General features: G+C 43.3%; 1 long non-coding RNA gene across 2 annotated transcripts; it reads right to left on the bottom strand.

The window, feature by feature from the left end:
• Positions 1-1843: 1843 nt before the first annotated feature.
• Positions 1844-6622, bottom strand: LOC135908789 (uncharacterized). 2 transcript variants are annotated; one of them, XR_010566426.2, is made up of 3 exons: positions 6381-6622; positions 4274-4401; positions 1844-2227 (listed from the first exon to the last, which is right to left on the bottom strand). It is a non-coding gene; the product is annotated as an uncharacterized lncRNA (long non-coding RNA). The 2 variants fall into 2 exon arrangements; XR_010566424.2 differs by lacking the exon at positions 6381-6622 and adding an exon at positions 5375-6370.
• Between the last annotated feature and the right edge of the window lie 497 nt (positions 6623-7119).

Here is a 7119-nt window from a genome sequence, read left to right as displayed (position 1 = left end):
GACATGCTTTAAGTGAGGTTTATGCCAGGAGCCTTATTGCTAATTTTCTATTTCCAACAAGATTACTTGAGCACAAAAAATACGTAGAATTTTTTAGCGCCTACATAGTTTGTCCTCTTTTGTGAAATGAGAGTTCTCTGGGCTAAAGGTGCTGTGTAGCGGTTTTTCTAACTACAATACCAGTTTCTCTAAATTTTTGTTTTGCAACTCTAAGGCACTGGTACATATACAATATATAGTTTGAAAATAGGTTCTTTGCTTACTATAAATCAAAAGAGTGCATATTCCACATCTACTAGTGCCTGGGTGCAAAGTGCAGCAGGAGGCCTGATAAAAACAAACCACTGTTGATTAAACGATTTTGCTGAGCACAAAATGTGGACAGTGTTTTAAAATACATAGTAAATTTCTAAATTATTTGCACTTACATGCAGTAATTCAAGATTAAGGCATGCTATAGCATGTGAGCATGCAAATTAGCAAATATGGTTTAATAAATTAGCCATACTCTGGTTACTAAAAGAACACAGGCATAGGCAGTCATGCAAAAGTTCAAGTTAAATATCACACTGTTAACATTTGCCAGCAAATGGTCATATCAAACATTATAATTATACTGAACAAGGGTAGTTCCTTGGGATAGTTTGCAATTAATGAGATAAAATTACGTACAGCTTGAATGACAAGAACTGCGAGAGATGACAGACTGCGCTGACTTCAAACAATATTTAATTACGTTGCCACATCGAGTATATTTGCACAAAAGCGGGCATGCGCAGAATATGAGTCACAAGGGGTGTCTAACAGCAAGTGACTGTACTAAGAACATCGTCCTTTGAAAAAAATAAACATTAGAATTTCTATCTGTTGAGATACAAGACTTCACTAGGGGTCAGCACGATAGAGGGGTCACTAACGCACACACTAACCAGTTTTCTAGTGAAATCTGCTTCTATAGTTTCCTGGATGACCTGTCTCACTAAAGCTTCCGTACCTTCAAAGAGGGGCATGCAGCCGCAGTCCCAGCAATGGATGCCGAAGTGGCCTTGAACAGTGTTATGGACGTTGTTATCGTGCTCTCCTAAATGATTGTTTAGGCGCCTGCCTGTCTTTCCAACAAAGTCAAATGAGATATTGTGAAGCTTTGCCTCCTTAACAGCCTCAATAAATCTTGCTCACAAGAGATGCAACATAGCGTTGCTGCACAGGCTGATTGCCTTTCTTGGGTTGGCTACCCTTTGGCCTTAATTTCAGCCATAGCGGAACAGCTTCTGAAGTGCACAAAACATGATGAGCACGCTCGGTCAAGGAACCAGCCGGTTGAAAGACACAGGTTTGCAGTGCTACCGTATGTTCATGATGTCTCCCATAGGCTAAAAAAGATTAGGGGACCTGCAGAAATCACAGTCCTTTTCTCAGCCCCGGAAAAGCTGGCAAGGCTCTGTAAGTGTGTAAACGCGCCTAAATCACGTCAGAGTTGTTGCTCTGCTGAGCACAGAAAACGTTTTGCGATGTGTGCAATGAATGTGGTTTCCCAAATTCCCATTTTGAGGCAATAAATATATTGGACAGATAGGCATGCGCCTAAATGATCGTTTAAGAGAGCACTATAACAACGTCCATAACACTGTTCAAGGCCACTTGGGCATTCATTGCCGGGACTGCGGCTGCATGCCCCTCTTTAAGATACCGAAGTTTTAGCGAGACACAGCTCACCCGGTAAATTATTGAAGCTGATTTCACCAGAAAACTGGGTAGTGTGTGCGTTAGTGCCCCCTCTATCACCTGACCCCTAGTGAAATTTTGTATCTAAACAGATAGAAATTGTGATGTTTTTTTTTTCAAGTGACCATGTTCTTTTTACAATGACTTGCTGTTAGAACACCCCTTGTGTCTGGCTTTCATTTTCTGCGCATGACCCCTCTGTGTATACACATACGATGTGGCAACGCAATAAAATATTGTTGAAAGTCAGTGGAGTGTGTCTCTCGCAGTCCTTGTCCTTCACGCTGTACGTCATTTTTTATACTGAATAGCCAATATTGATTCAAAATTAGAAAAATATAGTACACATCTGAGCTGCAAAAATGCAAGTGATGCAGCAAATGGCCTTTAGCTTTCCAAAAGAAAAAGAAATGTTCACGGTTAACCACGAGGTGCAGGGACTCCATTCTCTGAGCATCTTGACCAATAAATGCAGCGCATGGCATTGCTGGAATCTTGCAGCCTGCATTAGCAAAATAAGAAGAGAATCATGAGAATTCAGTCCGTGCAATTACACATGTACTTTGCGGAAAATTTGATAAAGCCACAAGCTCCTCAAAGTAACAAACTTAATGTGACTGGGCAGAATGCACCGCTCAGGCAACTGGGCAAGACAAGTGAAAGGTAGGAGAAGTTTCTATTTTGCAAATTAAGGAATTGCATGTTACTGTGAATGCTAAACCACTGTGTCATTGTGAACACAAGGCACATACAGCAGCAAAAACATAAATTCACAGTAGCCTTTTCACCATAGAAAATAAGAGTGAATAAAGTTTAAAGACTACCAATGACATCTCTCAACAACAGACATTTGTCCAAGAGTGTGTATGTTACCTTAATACAAAATTGACATTATGAAATCTGCAATATATCTGCATTACACTTTATAAGTACTGCAGGTGAGAAGCTTACGGGATATTGCACATTAAGAGTGAAATGCACAAGGCATTAAAATGACTGTTTTTACACAACATTATTACACTAGGAGACAAAGAGAACTGTTTTACAGAGAGTGCACACAAAATGAAAATGAGGGAATCCCCACTGGCATTCTCATTTGCCCTGCAATACATGCATCCAGCCCAACAATATCCAACTCTCCAATGCGGTTTATTAGACACTTTCTGAATCCTAAAATTTATCGTGTATTTCTTATTTACTAATTTAGTAAGAATGGGCATTTTGGCATACTTTCCTCGAAAACTTAGCATGTGTTGTCAACTATTTTTCTTAGAGCACGCCCCCTTCTTTCAATGGGTCAGCTTGGCAATGCACTGACAAGTAGTATTCCCTTATTTAAGCTTATGATCCTTCCTCATGCTCCCACTTCATGCTCTAAACTGTGATGCCACTCCGATGCAGCTTATGTTAATCTGTGACTATTTACATGGTCCTTCTTTCTGTAGCCTCTCAACTAGAGCCTGAAATTTCTTGTCTCCTAGAACAATCGTCTTTCTTGCCCAAAACATATTGCACGGTTACCCCTCATAGGGGGGAGGGTACTGTATATGAGTTTTCACATATTCAATGAACCTCAGAGACAACCATTTCTCATCCTGTGTTGCTACTATCCGCATGAGTCACAATGGTTGTAAATTGGCTACCTGCCCTCTCTCGCTTAAAAGTACATTTTGCATGTGAAAAATAACCACAAGCATCACATTTCATTGAATGAGTGCTCCTGTGCATGTTTTTTTTCCGTCTGTAATGGCTAAGTTCAACATGGTCAAGTTGTTTGAAAACTGTCTAGCCTCAACCAATACTTTGTGTAGTTTCAAAATTATGATACATTCATTTTTCAAAACTTGTCCCAAATTAAGCATGAGACATTTTCATGATGCAAATGAGGTAAGGTTGTGCTCAGAGACTATGATAGGCCTGCTATATCCTGCAAAACTATGTGAAATGAAATATGCTTGCAATTTTCGTGAGCAGCTAGCTCAGTATAATTAGGCACATTACCTGCGGAAACGTTTTTTTAACGCTCCCGAGAGGTCCTGGTTTCTTGTAATTTCTTCAAATCCCGTGCAGTCTAGATTGCAATCCGGTGCATTTTGATTTTGATATTGTATTCAAAATAAAAACAGCTGGAATTTTAAGGTTTTGATAATTGTATGGGAATAAATTAAAGGTAGAAGAGTGTAATGCAATGAGCAAATAACAAGCTCATTGCAGAGAGTAAACAAATATTCCTTTCCTGCAAATAAATTGGTAGCAGGAAGGTCATACGAAATTAGCAGTTAATGCACAATAAAGAATATGATGCTACAATGCCCCGGCATTCTGTGAATATTCTTGCACAAAGAAAATCCTCATTATGAAAGACCATCAAGAAAATGCAAATGTATACTTTGGATCAGCAGTCATACCTGCAGTATGCACTGTACCATCGGCAATATTTACAACCACCGACAACTGCACATCATATCAAGCTTAGGCGGCCAAGGAGCCCGAGTTTTAAATTATAACTTGACTTATTATATTACACTACACAACTATATCTACTTACAATGTTGTCTTCTCAACCGCTTTCAAGAAGACGTTAACCATCTGTCTGAAGGCGAAAGCAAGTGGCTTGCTCTTGATGGGGGGCGCCAAGGCTGGGCATTGTGAAATCGCTGCTACCATCTGCATGACCTGCGAGAAACAACGCTCTAAGTACAAGATAAACAAATGCTATTAGAGCAAAAGACAAGATCATTGGCAATGAGCCTCGTTTTGGTTTGCACGAGAAAAGCCAAGAATATGGACTTTGTGCTGCTTACTGAAGAAGCAAGCCTCCTTCCAGATGTTGCAGTCATGCATTAAGATTGTCACACAGCTGCATGCTTGTATGCTGCTGTCGCCAGTACGCCAGTATGCTTTGAAGTTTATTATTTCAAGTTAAATTGATTATTGTGTTTTCTTCCAATTCTTGGCAAACAGACCAGCAATGAAATAGCTCACACACATACTCCCTTTTGAGGAGAGAATTCACACACACGCACGCATGCATGGGCGCACACACACACGCGCACACACACACACACACGCACACATGCTTCTACCACATGAGCAGCTTCCTGTGCTTGACACACATACATTTTTTTTATCCTGTGTCACTCCTACTGCTAAGGCATAAAAATTCCTTTGTGTTACCAACCCCAAACTCCTCAACCTACACCTCCAGCTTAAACACTTTCTCGAGAGCCAGGGCAAGCCTTCTAGCTTCCCCAGTGCTCCAAACTGTAGTTACGAATTTCAATAGGGCTATAGGCGACAGCTCTTGAAGGGCATGCAAATTACCCGGATACCTAAAGCTTATATATGATACCTCTAAAGCACAACACTTCAAATTTTCAATATTCATTAAAGCTCCTGAAGACAATTGCTATATACGTAGAACGTCTCGAATAACCTGCCGCTAACAATTTCAGCGGTTGTCTGCATCAAAAGAAATGTGGGCTAATGGGAAATCCACGTCTTTAAGATCGGAATTATTGTAATGGCGAAACACACTACCAGATTTCCTAATCATTTATTTATGCTCTGGATGTAACGTTCCTTTCACAATAAAAAACAAGGATATCGATTCATTAGGGCATGGGAGGAAAAAGGACGAAGCGTATACTTGGCGCCTTCCCACTGGTCCTCCCGAGAAACGGCGCCTCATACAGCAGTTGTCCAGGGTGGCTTGAAACCAAACTCGGCTTTCAGGCGGGAACACTCGCTGCACCAAATCGGAAGAGTTTTATTGCGAGTAAAACTCTACCGGCCTCATGCAATACATACGCACGCACACAAAACGCATCCACACGCACACACAAGTATACGCACTCTCAAAGCGCAGACACAAAAGCGCGCACGCGCACATTGATGAACACAAACAAGCACACATACATGCATGCAGGCAGACACGCTAACACGTGCACGCACACACATCGACCCACAGACAACACACTCACAAAACACGTACGCACTAGACACGCGCAAACACGCCGGCCCATACAAACCGGCATGTACTGAACGCACGCGCGCGCGCACACACACACACACACACACACACACACACACACACACACAAAGCGAGCTGAGCTGAGCGCACACACGCACGCACGCACGCACGCACACACAAAGCGAGCTGAGCTGAGCGCACACACAAATCAAGCCGAGCGCGAGCACGCGCACACGCACAGACAAAGCGAGCCGATAAAATGCTGAAGGCGTCCGGCAAGCAGCAACAGCAGCACGCGACCGCATCAGGGAGAACCAATACCGCGCCGGTTCCTTCGAAAGGTGGCTAAGCCAGTCCTTTTCTACGCGACGCAAAAGTGGTCGACCACATTTAACTGAAGCGCGAACGACCGCATTACAAGCAGCCGCGCTGAACGCACAAGAGAATCACATCAATGAACATTCAAGCGCTGAGAAACAAAGCGTAACTATGCAGGCGCACCACGCCCGATGTAAATTTGACAAACATTAGTCACACGGGACGGGATCGAGGTAGTTAACTTGCCCTAGTAGGAGTGCAGCTGCTCTTGCTCTTACATTAGCGAATTATGAATTATGCTACGAGATCACAGTGAGATAATTCTAAAGCGAACAAAACAAATACCAAATAAACGGGCACTTGCCTGAAAGTTTCCATCATGCCAGTACTATCGACCGGCACGTTGCAACTTCTCGTTTCAGCCTTCGTGGATCCATCTTCCAGTGCGTACGAACGCTTTGCTTTGAAGTGCGGCACGAGTAATACACAAAGCATGGGCCACATCTTTTTCTACCCCGCGCGCAAAACTAATCACACGTTTAAAATTACTTCGCACAGCGCGCGACGCGAACGCACGCGAAAACGAGCATGATGGCGCAGCTTCCGCCTTCCCGTCCTGCTACGCGCCGAAGTGATGGTACAGCGTCGGCCGTCACTTCCGGTCACTTTTCATTGGGCATGGGGTGGCCGCGCAAATTGAACGTTTATTCTGACAGGTTTTCTTGCTCGCATGGCCGCCTGTTTGCTGCTGCTTCGTTGTGGTCTCTAACTAGAGCGGTGAGGCGGGTAGTTGCTACTACGTTTTGTGCCGGGCATTTTATTTTGGGGTGGGGGGCGCAGTCTGTGCTGCATCACTGAGGGTACAGTACACAAATCGGGACCGTGAGCGAGACGATCGGCGCTCTTCTGCTGGTGCAATTAGATTATTCGCTGCGTCCGAACGAAGCAACTTTGCGAGGTCACAGCGTAGTTTCAGCGATATCATGGCTCGATAAAGACGCTCACATCTTGGTCGTGTGACAGCGATGCGTAAACATTCATGAGGAGACTGAAGACTGCGTTTGCAAGTGCGTATGCTCTGGATAAGAAATTACAGCGTTGAC

The sequence above is a fragment of the Dermacentor albipictus genome, chromosome 7 (genome assembly GCF_038994185.2).
Source record: "Dermacentor albipictus isolate Rhodes 1998 colony chromosome 7, USDA_Dalb.pri_finalv2, whole genome shotgun sequence".
NCBI lineage: Eukaryota > Metazoa > Arthropoda > Arachnida > Ixodida > Ixodidae > Dermacentor > Dermacentor albipictus.
This window is presented reverse-complemented; position numbering and strand designations above follow the sequence as displayed.